The following is a 24,562-nucleotide window of genomic DNA, read 5'->3' on the forward strand; positions in this document are numbered from 1 at the left end:
TGTGCTGAGCAGGTTAAAGGGGAAGACTGAAGACTGTCCAAAACAACTATAATTAAAATAAATGATACGATAAAAACCGTTACAGCACGACACTAAAAGTTAAATAAATAAATAAATAAGAATAATAATTCATGCTTAAGCTGTAAAAATCAGAAGACCTTTACAGATTTCCTGGATGTTTTTTTTTTTTTTTCCCCATTGGTGTTATCTGGTGCTTTATTTACTTTTCAGATCAGTTTTTATTTCTTTACCGTCCAGTGAAAACCATGTCTTTCTAAATGTGTGGATTTTTAATTGTTATAATAAACTGAATTACATTTTTTTTTGTAAAATAATCAGTGAAAAATGTCATCCTTAGCTCATGAAGAGTAGACTTTTTAGAGACATGTAGTTATGATGATTTTATAGAGTATGAATCAATGTAGGTTAAATTACCAATAGTTTATAAAGACATTCACTCATTTTGATACTATTTACACATTCTGATGATAATTCCATACCTTTACTGATGTGAGGTTTACATCTTGTGACGTATCAGTACTTTTACTTCCAAGTAAATGAGCTGAATACTTCTATGTAAATGTATTTTGTTATAAATCCACTCCTATAGTCTGGGTCAGAAAAAAATATTTCTCAAAACTTTCATCAAGAAGCAAATTTATGTATTTGTTTGTTTTTCTGATAACTGTAAAACAGTGAATGTACTGTATATGGCTTGTGTAAAATCAGATTTATTTATGCAAGGAAGTAAATTTTAAACATTTATTTTACATTAATTTCAGTAATGTAGTTTATGTTAATTAACATTTATCATGCTTTCTACTTTTAGATGGTAACATAAATATTTGTTTGATTTAAAAAAACAGCATTAGTGAAATTCACAAAATGGAAAGATTAATATTTATGCTGAGGCTGCAAGCTGAACTCTACATGAGAAGGTGGAACAGATGGATTAATTTGTTTAAAGACAATTAATGTGTGGTTTGTGTCATAGTCCTGGGAGTGTTGTGTGAACTGCTGCTCTAAAAATTTGATTGTGTAACTTGATTGCTGTTTCATGAATGTAGCCAATATTATCTTTGTTAGTGGATTATAACTACTGTCTATCGTCAACTGTTGTTTAAGTTTTGTATAGCAATATGATAAATTACTAATAAAAATTAAGTGTCATAAAAAACAGCATTAGAAACAACAAATTGCAGATGATTAATAAAAGGTTATTTTAGCTTAGTTTAGCTTAACATTTATTGATTAATTTAATTGCTGGGAGGATTAGTCTTAAATTACATCCAATAAAAAACATTAATGTGATACTAACTGTGTTAATGAGACAAACTGTTTGTGCTTTTGTCGTTCCAGTCTATTCAACCCGGACTCATATTGTGAAGCACCGGACCGGAAGTGGTGGGTTGGTACTTCCGGACTTGACTCAGACGGAGCCGCGGGTTGGACCTTTTTTTTTTTTTTTTTTCCCCTCCTCCCAAACTTTTCTTACCTTCTGTGAAAGTCATGAGCAGTCCCAGTGTGACTGGACGGAGACGGGCCACAAGGTAAGACCCGCCGGGCATCGATCAGCTGATTCCGAACCGATAATCGATCGAAGGCTTTTGTCTGTGTGTGTTTGTAGTGAAACCAGAATCAGAAAAGTTTCAGTGATTTATTATTGATCGCAGGTGACGTGATTGTCTTTACATCTGATGGATCTGCGGACTTTCAGTAGTTTCAGCTCATGTTTTTTATGTTTTTATTCCTGTAATTTTTAACTTTTATATTTTTATTTATGGTTTGTTTAAGTTCCGTTATAAATATAGGAAAAAGTCCGCCAAAATTTAGTTTTTTTCTCTTTTGGCTTTTTTCAATCCTTAAAATCTCACTTTTATTCAGTTTTTTCTGCTGCTTTTGTCTGAGTTGTTGATATTTAGTATTAGATGTTGATATTCTCACTTGTTACAGACGTAATATTGTGTATTTTTGATCAGATTTGTGCTCCTCTTCTGAATCACTGCACCTTAAAGTCACGTTTATTCAACTTTCTTGCTTTTTTATCCTCAATATTTAATTCATCTGCTCTATTTTTATTTATTTATTTATTGCATTTCCTTCTTGTGTCGCGGTCTGAGGAGTAACATTTCTGCTTATATTAAACATCCTCTGTACATTCAGACATAATATTGTGCATTTCTCATTAGAATATTACTTTCCTTCCATTCAGTGCATCTTAAACTCATGTTTTCTTTTACTTCCTCTTGATTTTTACCTTTGAGTCGGTGTTAAATCTCTTCTTTAAATCCTTCTCATCTAGCCTAACTGTTGCCCTTCTTTGCATGGTGATCTGAGGAGACACATTTAGATGATATTTACTGTCAGATTTGGACTTTATCAGCTGTTCCAGATGTTATATTGTTCATTTTTGATCAGATTATCGGTCCTTTTCCACATTGTTGCACCTTTCTTTGACTTTCTTGCTTTTTTTATCCTGTAATATTTGATGAATCGGTTCTATTGTTGCATTTCCTTCCCATGTCGTAGTCTGAGGAGACATTTTTTTTTATTATATTATTATTCTCAAGATGATATTGTGTGTGTTTGATCAGACTTCTGTTGCTCCTCTGTGTTTTTTTTCCAAATAAGCCTGTTTTCTGAGACTTCCTCTGTATTTCCTGCTGTTAAAGTCTGTTAAATCTGCTTCTGTCTGCTCTACATCCACTAGAACTGAGGTAAAAGTTCCCAGAAGTCATGTTGTGTTTTTTGTCTCTTGTAAAACCTTGTAAAACTGTGTGGGTGAGGCTGTTTCATGGGATGGAAATCCCCCCCTATTGTCAGAAGTGTTGGACCCCCCCACCCCCCACTCCCCCTCCTCTGTCTGTTTGCTCCTCTGTTATTACATCCTCAGTTTTCCTTTCTGGATGTTCTTCTTGCTAGTTCCTCTTGGTTCAACTGAACTGGTTTAGCTCTTTTGAAAATGTTTCATCTCTCAGCCCACAGACTTCTTCAGTTCTAATAACTGTCCTAACAAACCTGCAGGGGGAGTGGTCTGTGGAGGTGTTAACAGAAGGGAGTGGTCTGTGGAGGTGTTAACAGAAGGGAGTGGTCTGTGGAGGTGTTACAGAAGGGAGTGGTCTGTGGAGGTGTTAACAGAAGGGAGTGGTCTGTGGAGGTGTTACAGAAGGGAGTGGTCTGTGGAGGTGTTAACAGAAGGGAGTGGTCTGTGGAGGTGTTAATCCAATGGTTACCAACTAGGGCTGCGCGATATTGAAAAAAAACTGACATTGTGATTTTTTTAACCCTGCGATATGAAAAAATACTCATGCTTATGTAATAGCGGTGTTGTGCCGACGTAAATGGTCAAACAAATTAGTTGTTTCTTGTTGTTGTGGCGACAGGTGTAAGGCATCATCGACACGGAACACGTATTTCAATATCATCCTTCTTGTAGCCAAAATAATTCCAGATAACTGACGTTGCTTTTTGTTTTTCGCACCAAGTCTTCGTTTACGGTGATTTTCTCTTGTTCGTTGCCCATTTTTAGCTTACCGACTGACAGGCTGTAAACTATTGTCGTCATGCGGCGTCCATCGTCGTCGTCTGTCATCCATTATAAAACTTTCAATCATCTTCTTCTCTGAAACTACAATTCTGATTGACTTCAAACTTGGTATACAGCTTCTTTATGATGATGTCAACACAAGGGATTGAAATTATTTGGATCCGGATCTGATTCTGGATTTGGTGTGACTTTGACAAATTTTCCCATTATAACAGATAGGAAGTGGATTGATCCAATAAATCAGTATCAATGATATCAAGTTGGAATTTGAATTTTTTACAGATCTGATTGGAATATGACCAAAACATGGGCTATTTCTGTAATAGAATAAATACACAGAACTGGGTGATAATAAATGGCATCTGGATACATTTTCCAAAGCTTTTAATTTGGCCGGTAAGCTACAGGACCATTGGTCCTATTTTTGTTTTTTTTTTAATCAATTACTAGAAATTTCTGGCGACCCCATTTGAATTGACCCCAAGTTTGAAAAACACTGTAATAATCCATTCCATCCATTAAGTTCATTGGCATATGGAGAAACACCTACACAGACCCCTCCCCCTGCAGGTTCATGAGTCCAGTTTCCCCCAAAAGTTACTAGAACTGCAGAAGTCTTTTGGATGAGAGATGAAACATTTTCAAAAGTGTCCAGTTGAACCCAGAACTACCAAGAAGAACGTTGACCTGGGTAAAGGAGAACCTACACAGACAACTCTCTGGAGGTTCAGATGATGTCGTGTCACGTTCAGGTACCTCCAGTAGCTCCGGGGAGGATAATTCGCAGCTTAGACGTCTGGTTTCAGCTTCTCTGAGGCGAGGGGTCAGAGGCTGATGTAGACGGTAGCAGGAAATAGACCAGAATGCAATGCAGACACTGGATCGGTGAGGATTTCAGGGCATAACGTTTCCAGACTAGAACCCAGGGCTCTGCAGCAGGAGGATGGTATGTGTCATGTGGTGACAGAGAAACATTTAATATCATGGTCTGTCCTTTCTATTCCACTCCTTATGTCAGTTCAGGTGCTTTTTTATCTCACCGGTCGATCGGTCATGAGCTGTTGTCAAGGCGTTGTCTTTATCATCGTTGTTTTCGTTAGCAGTTTCTTCAAACATCTTCTCTGACGAAACTATTAGTTGGATTCATTTCAGGTTGTATATGTATCTTCCTTGGGACGTCTACAAAGTTTGTTCATTGTTCAAATTTGCCTTTACTTATAATGGGCTATATTTGTTCAAGAATGTTTATTAACATTTATTTTATTTTATGTATTTATTTTGAACATGTAAAGAAACAAAATAAAACAAAAAACAAAAACAAAATGACATTTAAATGGACAGAATCTGTCTTCAAGTACGAGCAAGTCTGAATTTGCATGGTCAAAAACAGGGATGCAAATTATCGATTAATTCATTAATCGTTAGTTGGTTGCCCTTATCGATTGATTAATGATTAATTGATAAGCGCCGATTTTCCTGAGAACCTGAATTTCTTTTTCAATACAATACTATGAGAATAAAATAAGATACTATAAGAATAAAAGCTAAATATTGTTTTTACACTCCATGATAAAACCACGTCATATTCCCTAATGATTGATTTATTGAACCACTGGATACAGTCAGTGTTTCCTGTGGAATTCATCTGTTGATGTGGCGGTGTGTAGTGTGTGTGTGTGTGTGTGTGTGTGTGTGTATAATGTGTGTGTGTGTGTATAATGTGTGTGTGTGTGGGGGGGGGTGGGGGGTGCACGCGTGTGCGTTTCGTCAGGGGGGGGACTCACACGTGCAGTACGACCGGAGGATGTGTGCGTGCGTGCATGCGTCACTTTCCGTCCTCCTTCTAATACTATAGGGGTATGGTGCAGTCCGTGCCCACTCCGTGCCCCCCCCCACAGAAGTGAGAGTGAAACTTTTCACTGACTGTAGACTACACCAACCTCCAGGAAAACGCTCCGATACCGACCCCGCCTGTATTTATTCGGGGGTGCACCGCTCCCACAAACAGACCGGCTGGTCTGTGTTTGGTCCTCCATGTCCATACAGACATTCTAACTGGTCAACGCCATGATCCAGTTCAATGACCACCTATCACAGCTGCGGCATCGCAGCACGGACAAACCGACAGCCTTCAGACAGGTGTGCAATTAACTCACAATTAATAATTTAATTGAGAACAATTAATCATTAGTCGATTAATTGTTTACATCCCTAGTCAAAAAGTCATTATGTAATGAAATTTTACTTACAGGTAGTTTTTGCCTCGATAAAAAATATAAAAACACTCAAGGATATTTACATCAAGACCATATTCTTGAGTGTTTTTATATATTGACAGTTTGATGGTTTATAACATGGAAATTGTTACAGATATCAATATACAGTCGTGGTATATTTATGCAATCCAGTCCTAACTCCTGTGTGTGTCATGTGACTAAAACAGACAGAAAAGAAAACATGGAATGAATAAAAGCACTGTTTTTGTCAGTGCAATGACATAAATATTGATGGAAAAACTGAAGTGATTTTGTTTATTATCAAAAAAACATGTTAAATGCATAGATATCAGCTCTGAAATTAAACTACTATGAGCTGTTTGTGTTGTTCTCATTATATTTGTCCAAACAAATGGACCTTTAGTTGGACCAGGCATTAAAATGAACTAGAAACTGAAGAAAACAAGGGGCGGTCTAATAATTTTTTCCGTGACTAGTTCCTGTTGATCACTGATAGAAGTTATATATGAGCTTTGATTTAATTAGTTGATGGATCTGGAGCCGCTTTATGAAAAATGAAACAGGAATTAAAGGCGTCGTGTGCATGTGTCTGATGCGGACCAGGGGCTGATGGGTAATGGTCCGACCCAGGTCCAGACTGGAATGCGTCTTTAATTTAGTGTTAAGCCTCCAACAGCTCCTCATGCTTCCTGCAACAGGACCCTGGGGTTTGACTTACCTCCGCCGCCTCAAAAATAGACGCTCAGACTGGTTAGTGAAGTCGTGAGGTCAGCGTCGATGTGTCTACATTCGGCTCCGCCCCCAACACAGCAGGAGGACGAGGTTTCACCACATGAACCTGAGGGAAGTTCATCTCAGCCCCTGTCTGATAACACACCACCACCCACCGCCGGTTTCCACTTTTAGTTCTATTACCAGGGTTTAATTTTAGCTCGTCTAGATTGTGAGTTACTCAGGATCAGGTCAAAGGTCATACGATCACAGCCGCCTTTAAGAAACACATGGACAGTTTTAGTCATTTTCTTTCTTTTGTTGAGTTTTTGCTCATTTTAATGCTTATTTTCTTCATTTTCCTTAATTTTGCTAATTATTTTGGTCATTTTTCTTCATTTTACTTTTTATTTAGTTCTACTTTATTCACTAAATACTAATTTTATACATTTTTGGTCATTTTTCAGCTTATTTTGTTCATTTTGTTGACTTGTTAATTTTTTGTTCATTTCAATGGTTATTTTGTTAATGTTTCTTCATTTTCTTTATTATTTTGCTCACTTTTGTTCACTCTGCTAATTTTATTCATTTTTGTTCATTTTCTTGATTTTGTTGCTCATTTTAATGCTTATTTTCTTCATTTCCCATAATTTTGCTAATTATTTTGGTCCTTTTTCTTCATTTTACTCTTCATTTTGTTCTATTTTATTCACTAAATACTAATTCTGTACATTTATGTTCATTTTTTGGCTAATTTTGTTCAATTTGTTGACTCTTTTGCTAATTTTTTGTTCATTTCAATGGCTATTTTGTTAATATTTCTTCATTTTCTTTATTATTTTGCTCATTTTTGTCCACTAAATGCTAATTTTATTCATTTTTGTTCATTTTCTTTATTTTGTTGCTCATTTTAATGCTTATTTTCTTCATTTTCCTTAATTTTGCTAATTAGTTTGGTCATTTTTCTTCATTTTACTCTTTAGTTTGTTCTATTTTATTCACTCAATGCTAATTCTATCAATTTTTTGGCTAATTTTGTTGACTCTTATTAAGTTTTTGTTAATTTCAGTGGTTATTTTGTTAATGTTTCTTCATTTTCTTTATAATTTTTGCTCATTTTTGTTGACTAAATGCTAATTTTATTCATTTTTGTTCATTTTCTTGATCATGTTGGTCATTTTTGTTCCCTAACAAAAGGCCTTTACATGAAAACTGTAGATAATCCAGGACATAGAGTGATCCAGATCGAAGTGGACTGGACTCAACCAGCATGAGATGAAACCTAAACCAATACAAATGAAAATAAACCCTGGTTGTGTTGTAGTTGGAGCTCAGACGGAGGCGGTGCTTGTGAATCTTGGGTCATAACGGATCCGTTCTCATGTATAAATAGTCGGAGTCTCTGGACAGTTTAACTTTGCGTCTGTTGTCTTTTATCTGCTTTTATTTCTGGACTCGATGCCGTTACCGTAAACACTCGATTTGCATTCGGTGATTGTGATCGTCCCCGTCTGAATGTGGTTCTAAATCTGACCTGGAAGCTTCAGCTCAGTTCCTCCAGACCTTCACTGACGTCACCTTGATGGATTGCTGAGGATTTATATTTACAGCAGGTTCCTCTTACAAACATTTAAAGACGCAGCGGTGCAGGTTTCAGAGTTCAGCGTTAAAGCAGAGCAGCCGCCGACCATCAGTTATTATTTTAATGAGTTAATGTCACAATATGGCTTATGATCAGAATCACAAAAAACAATAAAATCTTAAAATTATGTGGTTATACAGTAGAATTAAACAGTTGTCCTTAAAAAACAAAAAACAAAAAAGTGAATAAATAATGGTAAAAATAAGGTTCATGTGACTGCGACTGTTGTTTGGACTTTTCACTGATTTGTTAAATAAAAGGAGCAGAGGCTGAAACCTGCAAATATACGACATTTAGCTCCAAAAGGAAACGATTTACTATCATGGAAACGTTTGTGTTTTTTTCCAGTCGGTGACATGTTGCAGCTCCAACCATTTGTCGTTTTGGCAGAAGTAGAAAGTTTATTATAATAACAGCTGTAATGTTTCCATTTTCAGAGGGTTTCAAACATATTTATTCTATTCTAGGGCAGAGTGATCTCAGGAGTTTGTCATATTATCGACTTTTTAGAGGAATTGTACAGATCGTATCATTAAAAACAGAATAAATAACAGTGTTGAAACTTTCCAGCTCAACATTCGTTGTCTATGGTCCATTTATTAGTGTAATTATGGTATTTTACACATAGTGTTAATCAGTCAGTGGGTTTGTATTGAATTTATATCAATACTTTAGCATCTGTTCACAATAGAAATGAAGCAATTGATTCATTTGGTTAATTAATCTGATCAACCAACTGTCTGTATTGGCTGAAACTGAGGCTGATGGTTATTATTATTATTAATAATAATAATAATAATAATAATAATAATAATAATAATATTTGTTCATTTTCTGTTAATGTTAGTTTACATTGTTCATTTTCTTAATTTTTAAAATTAATGTTTTAATTTGTAATGTTTTATTTTTCATATACTGCTAATTTTGTTCATCTTCCATCTTATTAAAAAAAAAAATTTTTTTTTTTTTTCCCTCCCATTTTTGTTCCTTTTAGCTCATCGTCTTATATAATTAAATAATATTAATATGTAATTTAATTTTCAGTAGAATTGCAGTCATAGCAACTGTTGGTTTTGGCTGAAACTGTGGTCGATATTGGCTGATGGTTAATAATTATAAATACAGAACTTTCTGAACTACTCAAATCCTTTTTTCATGGACAAATACGTCTTCTATTTACAACCTTAGTTGAAAATACTGGCCTAAAAATCTAGAAATCACTCCACTTATGTTTATTTCCTCCGCCAAGGAGGTTCTGTTTTTGCCGGCGTTGGTTTGTCTGTGTGTGTGTGTGTGTGTGTGTGTGCAAGATAACTCAAAAAGTTATGGATGGATTTGGATGAAAATTTCAGGAAATGTTGATACTGGCACAAGGAACAAATGATTAAATTTTGGTGGTGATTGGGTGGGCCGGGGGGCGGCACTGATCTGCATTGGCGGAGGTCTGTGTTCTACAAGTACTTTTCTAGTTGTTTTTTTTTTTTTTTTTTTTTTTTTAAGTTTTGTATTGTTTCCCACATTTATTGATTATTTGCTGTGAGTTTGACGTTCATTGATCCAGTTTCATTGAAGTATTTACTGCTTTGACTTAGTGTTAAATTCAAGAACCTCCTTGTTTTTATAAAGTTATGTCAGTTTCAGACATGAACAGTGCATTTTCAGATTTTTTTTTTTTTTGGGGGGGGGGGGGGGGGGGGTGTAGAGGATGTTATCACCTGATTAATCAGAAAAACCTGCACCACAGTTTTTCGTTTTATTCACTTTAACCTGGAGTTTGTGCATTTTTTTTCCTGCTGCTGAAGAAATAATGACATGAAATGACGACTTTAGACGGTGAAAAACTGTCAGAGTTACAGCTTTAGAGTTTAGTTATTTTCACATGTACAGAAAAGATACGGTTAAAATATTGTAATAGTGTTGGAGTTTCTAGTCGGATCCAACAAAAAAAAAAGCTGCCACACACTGACTAAACCGACAGAAACCAGGACAAGTGGAGTAAAAGTTGACATTTGGTTGTAAATCCGTCCAAACGGGGCCTGGATTGTGACTCTGCAGATCTTCAGAGGATCTTCCAGCTGTAGTTTGTTGACATATTTACAGCAGACTTGGATTTTCTGGGTTTAATGTGTCGGTCTGAGTGAACGGGGCTGTTCTCGTAATTAACAGGCGTCCAGGCTTTGAAAATGGAAATTACCACTTTGTGCTTCGTGGCAGATCGTGCGATTGGAGTGGTTTCTAAATTACCCCCGATGAGACGAGAAGCTCTTCAGAAGTTCAGCTCAGTTTCTGGAAGACGCAGCAGACGTTTTTCCACATGTGGCTTCAGTTTTTACAACAAAAACAGCATTTGGAGTCGTAGGTTTGTTTTGTAGCAGAGAATATGTACAGATGATCGAAATAAAACCAGGTGGAAATAAACAGTAATAGGTAAATCCACTATATGGACAAAAGTATGTGGACACGTTGAATTCAGGTGTTTCTTTTCTAACAGGGAATCAAAACAATAATGACAAATATCATCATATAGTTTTATATTTTCATTAATCTCTTTTTTTGTGTTTTATTTATTTATCTACAGGGACAATGAACAATAAACATAAACCTTAAACAGGAGAGACGTAATGTGCCAGGTTGTAGTACTAGTGCTAATTTCCACCTGTAGTCCCTGGGCAGGCTGATGTTATCATTAAAAAAGCAGACATTAATTCAAACTACAACATATAAAGAGCAGTATCATATGCATTTCTATAACTCCATCTATATAAAAAAAATAAAAAATTCACATCCAACCATTCACATTTGCATTGGTTAGTTTTGTTTGTTTTTAAATAATAATTTTCCACCAAAAGTAACCATTTACTTTCTTCACATCTCACTGAGGAAGAAAAATCTCTCATTAAACTTTAAGGAAATGTTACAAATTGATGCTTATATCTGTCAAATCAGCCTGAACATCAATATTTCCTTAAAGTTTAATGGGAGATTTTTCTTCCTCTGTAAGATGTGACGAAAGTAGGTGGTTAGTTGTGGTAAAAAATGATTATTTACAGTCAGAGCATGAAAAATATTTTAGAAACTTAGAGGAAGAACATTTAAAATCATAGTAATGGATAAAAAAATCACTGTTGAGTAAAGTAAGTAAAAACCATCTCTGAGGCATTTTGGAAACAAATATAACAGTTTAAACCAAACTAACCAATGCAATGATTATTATCTCAATATAAAACTATATTATAACATTTGTCATTATTGTTTTGTATCCCAGACCCCTGTTAGAAAAGAAACACCTGAGTTCAACGTGTCCACATACTTTTGTCCATATAGTGTATTACCAGTGACTTTGGGTAAAAACAACAGAAGTTGGTGAATTTGGTCTAAAAACTGGCTCTAAATTCTTATAATTAAATTTTCTTCAGCATCATAACTTGTTTATGTCAAGAAGCAAATTAGGTTTAATGTGAAATCGGCTAATGTGATTCCAGTGGTGCTGCGTGGAAGTATCAGACATGTTTCAAATCCACTCATGTCGACAGATTAATCATGTTTGTTGATCTGATTGAATACGTTGTTTGTAACTCAGTAAAACCTACAGTCAGACGTAGACTGTGGCTTCAGGCAGCGACGGGGTCGAAGCTTCATCATAGAAGTGTCTGAAAATGGGACTTTAACGACCTTTAACACCAGAGTCAAACAAACATCCTGATGTAGAGCTGTTGAAGCAGATCTGACTGTTTACACTGAAGTAAATCAGCTGGAACGGCACACGAGCATCTACAGTATGAGGATACGTTCAGGGTTCAGTCTGGTTTCCTACGGTTCGCTGCTGCTGTTTCTGTAGATTTTTAGATCAACAGGATGAGATGATATGACTGAAAATGTATTTATCTTTTAATATCATGATAAATGTCAAAATATCAATCTTGAATCACTTTAAAGACAGATATTTGTGGCTTTAAATTATTTGGTAAAGAAGCAACAATATGAAAACGACCTAAAAATGTAATGAAAGTGTGAGACAAAAGTGTAACCAGGTGAAAACAACGGAAAATATACAAGACAATAATGACATAACAGAGGAAAGACCAAGAAAATGCATTAAAGACAAGATGACAACTACAAAAAAGATGGAATAAGACATAAAAGTTGCAACAGGACACAACAGGATTAAAATAGCACAAACAAAAACGCAACAAGAGGCAACTAAAGTAAAAGACGCAACAAGATGTTAACTTAGAAAATGCAACGAGATACTAATAACATAAAAAGACGCACCATGTAAAAGATGTAATTAAATTCCAACAACATAAAAGATGGAACAAAATGCTAACCATGTAAAAAATGCAACAGAATGTGAACAACAAAAAAGATGTAGCAAGACGCTAACAATGTAAAAGATGCATCCAAACGCTAACAACATGAAACACAACAAGAAGCTAACAATGTAAAAGACACAACAAAGCACTGCCAAGGTAAAAATGCAACAAGATACTAACGATGTAAGAGATGCAACAAAATGTTAACAACGTAAAAGATGTAACAAAACGTATTTCTTGTATGTGAAGAAAAGACAGAAATAAACAAATATGATCATTTGAACCCTGGAAAAACAACAAAGATAAAGTTGGAATAAGACTTTTCTACAGGACGGTTGATGTGGTTCCAAAAACCCAGGACAGAACCAGAACTGGACTCTTCTTTTATAGTATCTGGGATCATTTTGGGTGTTTTTGTACTTGAAGCTGCTATAATTTGGGATAATTTAGCCGTTTGATGATCTTTCATTGGTTTGTTAATGGTCATGTGATGCCTGAGATGCGACCGCAGGAGTTGATTTAATAGAGTTGAGTTCTGTAGATGTTGTTGGATGATCAGTGGAAGTTCATCTGTGCGTCTGAGGGCGAACACATGCTCTGATGTACAGCTCAGGTCTCTTATCATGTTCTGGTGCTTTCTGTTAAACGTGACCCTGCATTCGCCTGCACATCACTGACTCGCTCCTCCCTCGGTTGATCATGAGAAACAGTGAAAACCCAGGGCTATAAATACACATGAAGGGAAAGCAGCAGAAACACCAGGGTGGGAAAACGCCAAAACCAAACCAAACACAAACGCTCCGGCTCCATCTGCTGAACGTGTCCTCAGGAGGCCGCTGGTGATCATTCACTTTTCGTCTGGCCAATCGGAGATGACCAGGTCAGATTCCGCTTCCCTCGGAAACCAACCAAACCACCACTGCTTTTAGAAACACTTTCTGCGTGTCACTGCGACGCCACAAATGACTCAACCCTTTCTGTTGGTCACACAATGAAAGTTTTATAGAAGAAGTCGTATTTCTACTTCAGATCATTGTTTTCGGTGGAATAATGGAAAAAGACAAAGAGAGGAAATGAAGTTTGACAGGTTTTTACTAAATAAGACACTCAGAACGTACTTCAGTAAGAGATTTAGGATGTTTAACGTGAACTGGAACCAGACGGATCTCAAGAAATGGCGTTGCATGTCATGACAGTTCTTATGGCATTTGGTGTGCTATACCTACTCGATCATTTGAGCATCGTCATCGCAATGTACGTGCGCGCAATAGTTTCGTTGCAGGTTCTGTGATGTAGGAGGCAAATGAACTCAACTCATCGAATTTCAACCCCGGGTACCTGACACACACTGTGCACAACGATCCACCAATCACAATAGTTCTTAATCAGTTTGCCAAAGCAGACCACGCCCCTGCACATGGAGTGAGTCACAGGTAGCAACATTGAAAATTGAGCAACGAACAAGAGAAAATCACTGAAAATGAAGACATGGTGCCGAAAAGAAAAGCAATGTCAGTTATCTGGAATTATTTCAGCTAAAGAAGGATGAAACTGAAACCTGTGTTCTGGGTCGACAGTGCCTTACACCTGTTGCCACAACGTGAGGAAACACAACTCCTCCAATGCAACAAAATGCTCCACCAATCCTCCTGAGTATTTTTTCATATCGCAGGGTTAAAAAAAATTGCAAAGCTATTTTTTTCCTATATCATGTAGCCCTAATAACTACGCATTTTCGACCTTTCGCATATTATTCAATGCCATTTGATCGCGTGTCAATTCACGCAGAGATCTCCAGTTCACATAACCCAACCTTCAGTGCGTGGTATTTGACACTAATAATGCTTATAATGTGCACAGATAACACACCACTATATATTTATGTGTCATGTTGACTGGAACACACTGAACAAAAAGTATTTGAATTTGGGCCCAGTAGTTTTTGTTTTGGGCTCTTTTTTTCTAAATCAGTCCAGCTCCTTTTTGACACCTGGTTGAACTCCAGAAAGCAGTTACACGGTTAAAACTTGGTAAAAATGCAGGAAAAAAAAAAAAAAAGGAAAATCACGGTAACACTACAAGCAACAGTAAAAACAAGGAAAATGGTGTTTAAAAAAAAAAAAAAAAAAAGCCCAAACTGTCTATTTTTATAGTGAGTCGGTCTCATTCACTGCTTTGTGTTTTGCCCCCCATTCCCCAGGTGGTGGGGGCTGTACTGAGCATGCTCAGATGTCTATGGAAAGAACAAGGTCTATTCTGTCGGCACTTTTTGACATTTTTCCTATTGAGCAAACGGTTGAATTTGTATGAATATTTAAACTAAATCATACATTCAGAACGTTCACCACAGACACGTCAGGGGCTAAAGGGGTAAACGGGAGCAGAACCTTTTCTAAACCCGTCACAGAACGTGCATCAGTAACATCAGCGAACAGTGATGGCTCTGTTCGCTGGTGTATAATGGAAGAAATGAGGAGCCTGTGGAAAAGCACTGGGCCTTATGAAGTCATGATGAAGGCGCTGATGTTCAGTTCACACTGCAGCGACGCAGCCTCAAAATAGACTTTAACAGTCGACTCTTTTATCCACAGTAAGTGAGTACGTGAAGGAGGGTCTAGAATAAGAATTGGTTCCCTTTTTTATTCCTTTGCTTCAAAAACTGTGAAATTAGACACAACTTTCTCACAAGGAAACCATTTATGAACGTGGGACATACATGCATCACATGTAAATGTTAATCATTTACATGTGATTAAAGTCAGTTCAGGTTGTGAAAAGGCTCCACAAACGTCGACTCATTTAACATAAAACCACATAAAATTCTTAAAAACCTGTCGGGTTTTCTCATTTCTAATAGTCGGTAAAAGCCAGAGTTAATAAATAGTGAGTTTACATAAGGGACGCTGTTGTGTTCCTGTTCATATCAGTGTGTTTTCAGTCTGCAGGTGTAGTAGTTATGTAACATGTCATTTTATAACACAAAGGTCAGAGGTCAAGTACATCTTAACCTCTGACCTCTGTCAGGTAAAGATCAAAAGTCAGATTTTATATAATGAGTAAAGTTGGATCCAAAACCCTGGGTCAGAACCAGAACCACAGTTTGCAGTAATTCTCTCAGTAATAACATGGATCCTTTTGGGTTTTGTCATATGTGAAGCTGCTGCACTTTGAGATGATTTTGTGTCTGAAATCAAAAGTCGAAGCTGTTTTATGATCGTTCCCTGGTCTGTTAACGGTCATGTGATGCCTGTGATGTGGAGAAAAGCAGTCTGAGTTTCCATCGGCTTTTTGTATTTAAGAAACTGCACATGGAGGCTGGAGGCAACGACCAGGCTGATGAACAGCTGACTGGGAAAACCCCCCCGTTCCACTTCTGATACTTAAATGTCAGGTATTTCTCACAGATAAATGAAACAAGCCCCAAAATGTCCATCTATGTCTGACTGTATTAGTGTTTAAAGTAAAGAAGATGGATTATCATGAATACATCTGAGCTGGGTCTGGGTTTCCAAGGACACATGTGATCACTTTCCATCGCATCTTGTACATTTAAACATAGTCAGGAATAGGTTTAATATTTTATTGGACGTTTTTGTTTTGTTTGTTCTCTTGATTAATAAACCACAAATTTGAGTCTAAACAACTATATTCTTGCCTGAAAAAACATCTTGACTCATAAAGACCCAGTGCTACTTTTGTGGCAGATCCCAAATGATTTTTTTTTCTGTATTTTTACTTTTTTCTTAAGTGATTTATCCCCATTTATTCTGATAATATGGTCAGTATTTTGCATTCTTAAGTGAAAATCAGGTGTTTTTCTATATTTAATTTACTGATCATGATAAATGTTCATAAAAGGTCAAATTAAAGTTGAGCGTAATTATATCAAAAACAGAGAAATTGGAGGAAAAAGTGACTTTTTCAGTAAAATATATCATTAACTGAACATAAAAACAAGTGTGTCCATCCACTGTCATTGATCCAACTCCATGGGTTTTACTGATGAATCGATGTTGTAGAAGATGACAGCGTTTCCACGGTAACTACAAAGCCTCTGAACGTCCAAATGGGTCATATCTGATGACCATGAAAAGATGACAAACAGCATTTTACACCAATTATTTACATGTATGGATAGAATTAATGGATCAACAGTTATCTAACTTTATCACTAAATTATTTTGGTCACCAGTGGGTGTTTATGGGTTAAAGCTACATTTTTATTTAGAGAAGTATCATTTTCCTTCCTCCTCCGGTGTTGTACCAATCGTAAGCACTGTGATGTTTTTTATTTACATCACAATATGTTAAGTTTGCATTGCTATGGTGAACAGCATTTAAATTATTATTATTATTATTATAATATCTGCAGGGACTGGTTTTAAAATCAAGTCGATACCATTAATGGAGTTGGTTTGACATATCTGAGTGGACTACGAACTTTACCTAACACATCTACAGGGTGGGGAAGCAAAATGTACAATATTTTGAGGCAGGGATTGAAAGACAGTGTATGACCAATTAGTTTATTGAAAGTCATGAGAATTTATTTGCCACAAGAAAATGTCCATAATAGAAAATGTTTTTATTCTATGTGTCCTCCTTCTTTCTCAATAACTGCCTTCACACGCTTCCTGAAACTTGCACAAGTGTTCCTCAAATATTCAGGTGACAACTTCTCCCATTCTTCTTTAATAGTATCTTCCAGACTTTCTGGTAATAGTTTTGCTCATAGTCATTCTCTTCTTTCCATTATAAACAGTCTTTATGGACACTCCAACTATTTTTGAAATCTCCTTTGGTGTGACGCGTGCACTCAGCAAATCACACACTCTTTGACGTTTGCTTTCCTGATTACTCATATGGGCAAAAGTTTCTGAAAAGGTATGGATAATAGTGTTAGGTATGATTATGACATCAATGTATGTTTGGTTTCAAAACAACTGACGTAGTGTCTGCTGAGAAAAAACAACTAAATGTTCATTGTAAATTTTGCTTCCCCACCCTGTATGTTTTTGCCGTTGTCAGTTACATGATTAATATTTTATTGCAAGTTTTCCTTCATTAGTGATACACTATATGGACAAAAGTATTGGGACATGTTGAATTCAGGTGTTTCTTTCTACTAGGGGTCTGGGATACAAAACAATAATGACAAATGTCAGAATAACATTTCTAACTTTGAGGAAATATTAATGTTTATAAACTATATGGACAAAAATATTGGGACACATCATGTCTACAGCTGTAAGATGTCCTGTTCATGATGATTTGAGATACAAACATCAGTATTTCCTTGAAGTTTAATGGGAGATTTTTGTTCCTCAGTGAGATGTGAAGAAAGTAGATGGTTAGTTGTGGTGGAAAATTATTATTTACAGAGCGTGAAAAATATTTTAGAAATTTAGAGGTAGGACATTTAAAATCATAGTCATGGATAAAAAAAAACAAGGAACAAAATCAACCAAACTTACCAATGCAATGATATTTATCCCAATATTGAACTATATTCTGACATTTGTCATTACTGTTTTGTATCCCAGACCCCTGTGAGAAAAGAAACACCTGAAATCAACATGTCCCAATACGTTTGTCTATACAGTGAAAAACCCCAAAAAATTGGAACCTCAGATACTGCAGTTTATTGTCTGAATGTTAGTCATTAAGTAATGAATGTGCCTTTTTAAAAGTGAGGATTCCTATAATAAAGTCTATAGATACTTTCAGTAAAGAAAAGGATGTTGGAACGACGAATCATGTGAAACTGGAAAAATCTGGGACATAAGACCTGAACATAATAACATAAACTTTAACAGAATGAATTAGATTAATTGTTCAAGGACAAGATAGCAGAAATTGTCAGATGATTCCAGGAGTCTCCTTTATCATCGTTCATTCTGACATCAACTGAATCAGTGCATTGTGGAAAACTGGATTCGAGTCCACAGACGTGTATTTTCCAGCAGCTTCACGTTAATGAAGGTGTGTTTTGTGGAAGTTCAGGAGCTTCTGGAGACGCTTCAAAGACGTGGCTGCATCCGTCGTCCTGTCATTACCTCCAGCCTCTGCATCAAAGACCTGCTCAACTGGGATAATTTCTACCAAGCCAAGGAAATAACACTATAACAGGCACATATTTCAGTTGTTTCTGGGCAGAAAACAGCGCGGGCCAACATCTGGTCCTGTTGTGGAGTTATGAGACTGGAACATCTGGAGACTCCAGTCGCTACTGTTGTGAAGTCGGTCTCCTCTTAAACACGAATCTGTAGACCAGATATCTGGGTCAGCCTTGCTGGGCTTTACACTCGCCTTGAGTTGCTTTATTTGCGTTGCTAGAAATCAGAGAAAAAACTGATTAGATGAACGAGGGGAAGCAGTGGAGTTAACCCTTTATGTGCCTCAAAAATATTCAATTTTGATTTCAAGATTTCAAAAAACTGTATCATGGACGTGGTTGGAGATAAAGTCGTACTGTAAATCAGAAAAAACATTAGGTATGACCCAAAATTATGATGGGAGTAAATGTACTCATCTAATTTGCATATTATGATGTCACAGGATGGCAGCCATATTGGATTGCATAACTTTTAGTAAAATTGAATTTTGAACATATTTACATGGAAGTTTCTTTTGTGTTTTTTTTTTTTTTTATCATCTTATCCTTAAAATAAATTAACTTAGGGCGAAGACACACCAACCTGACTGCTGATTGACGCCAGAAAAGGTAGCCCAACTGATCAGTCAGCTCCCGTCTTCCCGAAACAGTCAAAAAAGTGTTAAGAACACACCAAATCGAGTACCGACTGCAGTGTACGTTCTGCGCTAGCGCAAGATGTAAAAGCGGTAAATGACGGAACATCTCGCTAAACGCAGAGCTCGCTGTCATCAGTCATTGTTGTCAGCAGAGAGTGTTGAATAGTCCAGAAGGGTTGTCCTTGTTGTACTCGTTGAACGGATGGCTTGTAATAAGAAGATACCAGTGTTGTCAGCTCTCGGGCTTCTTCTTGTGGAAGAAGAAAGATGTCGCAGGCGAAAACTGAGGAGAAATCGCACTATGCTAACCATGCTAACAGTGTTCACTTCATGGAATGAATGAAGTCCATAGTCAACGTTGACTGGCACTCCTTCAGATACGATATGAGCAGTGAATGGACTATTATAGGAGAATTCTAGTGTGCAGTACCTCGGCAGAGCTGGATTCACATGCAAACTTCTCCTTCACTGAGTCACTAGTCAAGGGCTGTCCCTCCACCAATCAGATTGGTCTGACTGAACAACTGGTAGTGGCCTATTACTCATGTTGAATCAGCTGAAAAGACTGGTGACGGCATTAACAATGGCCGATTGCACGGAACACACCAAACAGACTCATATCACTGACATTGCCAGACTGCCAAACGATGGCTGACCGCCGAAAATCAGTTTGGTGTCTTCACCTTTAAACATTCAGACTGAGCTCATGAAATCCTGTTGTATGTCACACCAGTTCTTAAGGCATTTGGCGTGCTGCTGTATGTACGCATTTTCATCCTTTTCATGTTATTCAGCACCATTTGATCGCGTGTCAATTTATGCTGGGATCTCTGGTTCTCATAACCCAAACCCCTAACCCTCAGTGCGTGGTATCTGACGTGGCGTGAACATACACGCAGAAAACGTATAGTGCGTACAGATAACACACCAATTTAAAGTGGTGTGTGTATTTACACGAGTCATGATATCACATTGAAACATAGAAGAATGGTAGTAGAAGTAGTAGAAAATAAAATGCACTAAGTTTTAGTAGGTTTTTATCCAAGCAGCAGAATAGCCAAATGTGTCCTTATCTATTAAAAACTAAACAAACTTCACTTAAATAATCAGCTCAGGACCACGCTTTAAAACTGGATTTTCTTCTACACCCTGAATAGAAACGGGTCAAAACACTGTATTTGAAATCTCTCTGACGGGACATTTTAGAGACAATTTGACAGATTAGTGTTGCTAAATGACCCACATTTTTACTTTTAAATTAATTTTTACTTTAGTTGGACCATGAGAGATTATCCAAAACAAGGAACTACTTTATATTGAAATAAATGTTGGAATGGTAATCAATTAAAGTTCGCTCTCTGACGGGACATTACTGTGTTTTGACCCAAACATACTCTGAAATGGTGTTAGGACTGAGGGGGCACATCTTCTCCATCTATTGGTGGGAGGTGGTAACAAGGTTTGGAACTCTACCTGCAGCTGTGGTCTGTTTCAGTCAGTTATGTTGCTTGTTGCAGTACAGTGACTTTGGAGCTTAAAGGGTTAATATGGGAAATAGAGGTTTTCATGTGTTGGAGAAACAGGCCTGAACAGTGTGTGAGTTAACACAGAGGGAAAACAAGGTGTGTTTGGTCCAAAAGGCAACGTGACATCGGAGCTGGAAACTGGCTAATTGGGGAAAATTGGATTTGTGAGCGCTGCTTTGTTTCAGGGAGGGGTAGGACGCCGCTGGGCTGGACACCGCCACCGCTTCATGAGCTGGAAATGAAAATCCAACAGCATTGTGTTCAGATACATGAAGTGTTTGTACTTCCAGAATGAATCCATGTCCAGTCTGAAGAATCGCTGGACTGTAAATCAGTTAAAGTCAGATTGTGACTAGGGGTGTTTATTGGCAAGAATCTGGTGATACGACACAAATCACAATACAAGGATCATGATATATCACGATATATCACGATACTGTTAAGAAGGCGATATTTTTTTGTTTGTTTTGCTTCTTTTTTTAAAATGATTATTTCCTGAAAACTCACATCTGCCTCTTTCAGACAGTAAAAAGTGCTTCTAGGATGGTTGAAATAACAATATTACAATAATACTTTTGTCGTATACAAACAGCAGATCAAAATATCCCCATGAATATAGAAAGACGAGTAAAATACTGATGTGAATATAAGAGTAAAATATCCATGTGAATATAGAAATAAAAAAGTAAAATACCCGGGTGACTAGGGCTGCTCGATTATAGAAAAAAAAAATAATCACGATTATTTTAGCAATAATTGAAATCACGATTATTAAAAACGATTATTTGTTAACCTTAAAGTTTTTTATTTTTTTCTTGCAAAACAATGTAAAATATACTCTTTAAACATAAATGAAGCTTTTAACCACTAAAACAAAGTATTTTCACTTTTGTACGAAACAAAAAAATCTTTGAAATCAAATAAGTGTACTGTAAATTCAAGTATGTTTCCTTTTGTAAACAAAAAGTGCACTGGAATTAAACTGCTATAGACTTGCCATAGAACTGTAGCAATAAAAAAAAAAAAAAACTCACATAAAGTGCAAATTATAAATTCAAGTATGTTCAATGTAGTATGAAACATAGTACATTCAGTGGCGTGCCGTGGGGTTTCAGTTCAGGCCTTCTGTATACATCAGCCATCTACAGGGTGTCCCATAAGTCTCCATACACAGGAGACATAACACATATGGTTCTAACATGTATTTCTTTATGTTTCTTCTTTATAGTTCTTCAGCAGTGGAGGACACGCATTGAAATGTGTTCCCGACAAAATGGCAGTCATATAGAGCATATTATAGAAATAAGAATGGTTTATGTCAAGAAACGTTTATTTTTCCTATGTATGCAGACTTATGGGACACCCTGTAGAAAATGCACGTTAGGGTTATACGGGTTAGGTCAGGTTAATACGGGAGTTGCAGCGTAAAGAGATTCGGAGACTGAAGATTGCATTGCGGACGAAGTTTTTATGCGTTTTAGTTTTTCATAAGATAAAGATTATGATAAAGGTGGCGGTGGTTAAACTTCAGATGGTCACAAAGGTTTGTTGTGTTAGCGGTCGGTGCGGACACAACTACCAAACACTTTTTGCACGTGATGTGTTTTTGCTCTTCGTCTTCTTCATCAAACCCAAAGTGATTCCATACAATTGAATTTGACTTGCCTTTTTTGTTTACCAAGCACTTCTGCTGTGATTCTCCTGCCGTTTTTCCAGACCGCTAGGTCCAACTGTCCTCTTGGGGTGGACCTGTCGGTTAGCTGGCAGCAGTAGCTTAGAGGGGGGCGGGGCAGAGCAGCTCATGGGAGCTTGCGTGCGCGTGAATTAAAACGACTCAAAATTAATAATCGTTTTTTCTCGATTACATAATTTTTGTAATCGTTGCGTGTAATAATCGAAATCGTAATTGAATTTCGATTAATTGCACAGCCCTACGGGTGACTATAAATAAAAGAGCTTGTGGCTCTCCCAAAAAACATAAACAAAAAACAAAAACAAACCTCCGCCATGTCTGCATTTGAATAGATACCTAAAATATCAATACAGCACTTTTTAATATTGATACAGTATTGTCAAATGAAATATTGCGATATATCGTGGAACCAATATTTTCTTACACCCCTAATCGTGACCTGACGGCCGTCTACAACAGCAGCGTGGTTCAATGTTTGATATTTAACGTATGGAACCACAGAAAACTCAGAGGTGGTAGGAAGTTGTCAGCGGGTAGTGTTTATGTTGTGTTTTGGGAGAACTAATGTGGTTTCAGTCTGGACTGAAGCCTCAGACGGAGACACAGGTGCATTTATTTTAGGACTGAACGGAAATGATTAATGATAAAATGAAGCACAGACTCTGGTTTGTCCACGTCTAATAACTTTCATCACCTGTTAATCAGAGGGAACGGAACCATTTCCTCTGAAAATAACAGATCAGTTCTGTTTATAAGAGACTTCACACATTATGGTAAACTTTACGTATATGTTTGATTCAGTTGGTTTTACTCCACTTTCCACTTAAGGTATTGATTCAACTCGATGGACATTTTTGGGTTTCACCACCAGGTAACTGTAGATATTGTCTCTGGTATCACCTTTGTCAAACGCATGAATAATGGTTTAGTCCAAAAGGTTCGCATATTGACTTCTCTAAGAGTCGACTAATTTTTATTTGAGATTATTGTGGACTATACAGTGATATGAGTCAGTTTACCTGGTTTTTATGGAAAATGTACAGGGTTAGGGTGTATTTTTTTATTTATAAAAAGACAGAAATGCTTTAATTTTGTATGTACAGTCGCGGAAAAAATTATTAGACCACCCCTTGTTTTCTTCAATTTCTTGTTCATTTTAATGCCTGGTACAACTAAAGGTACATTGTTTGGACAAATATAATGATAACAACAAAAACAGCTCATAGTAGTTTAATTTCAGAGCTGATACCTATCCATTTAACATGTTTTCTTGATAATAACCAAAATCACTTCAGTTCTTCCATCAATATCTATGTCATTGTACTGACAAAAACAGTGCTTTTATTCATTCCATGTTTCTTTTCTGTCTGTTTTAGTCACATGATACACACAGGAGGTAGGACTGGATTACATAACCTTTGTTTTGATGACTTTTGATGGTCTAATAATTTTTTCTGCGACTGTATTATTATGTTTTTTTCTAACCAGAACCAGACCTTTAATCTACAGCTTTAGTGATTGTAAATTGCACAGGCTGACGTTCCAATGGGATGAATAGTTTGGTGCATGAACATCCAGACCAATGGACATAAGCCTGCAAGCACTTAATATAACTTATGTTATTGGACTAATGATCAAAACCTGTAGAGTGTATATGAGATTTTCACTTGGATGTGACCAAGTGATGGTTTGACTTAATATCTTAAGGATGTACTTTTTCGTTTAATTGTCTACTACTTTCTTTGTAAAAAATGAGTCATTGGCCTTTTTTTTATCGGGTCGCTGCTGTAAAATACATAAGATCGTGATTTCATATACGATATACGATTCCTTCCTGACGTCACAGGGCTGATCTACAGCTGAAAGCATGATTAAATATTATTTTGACAGCAGAAGAGTCAGGATAAATAGCTAATTTTATGGTGTTTCATCATTTAAGTGTCATTTTTAGCTCACCTGCTGATAGGTCATGAGCAATTGGAAAGATGCTGTGTCCGTTGTCGTCATCGTCTTTTGATGTTGGCATCTTTGTTAACAATTTCTTCAAACATGTTCTGCGACGAGACTACTGGTCGGATTCATTTCTCAATTTTTATGCAACCTCCTTGGGATAATGTCTGCAAAGTCTGTTCACAGTTTT

At 36.7% G+C, this 24,562-nt stretch overlaps 1 protein-coding gene across 1 annotated transcript in view; it reads left to right on the forward strand.

Annotated features, from left to right (window-relative positions):
• Positions 1 to 1,479: 1,479 nt before the first annotated feature.
• Positions 1,480 to 24,562, forward strand: part of kank3 (KN motif and ankyrin repeat domains 3) — a 67,876-nt gene continuing 44,793 nt past the window's right edge. The window contains exon 1 of the mRNA XM_030131384.1: positions 1,480 to 1,550. The gene's annotated coding sequence lies outside the window, so the exon portion shown is untranslated. The remainder of the gene's footprint in view (positions 1,551 to 24,562) is intronic.

The sequence above is a fragment of the Sphaeramia orbicularis genome, chromosome 4 (assembly GCF_902148855.1).
Source record: "Sphaeramia orbicularis chromosome 4, fSphaOr1.1, whole genome shotgun sequence".
Taxonomy (NCBI): Eukaryota; Metazoa; Chordata; class Actinopteri; order Kurtiformes; family Apogonidae; genus Sphaeramia; species Sphaeramia orbicularis.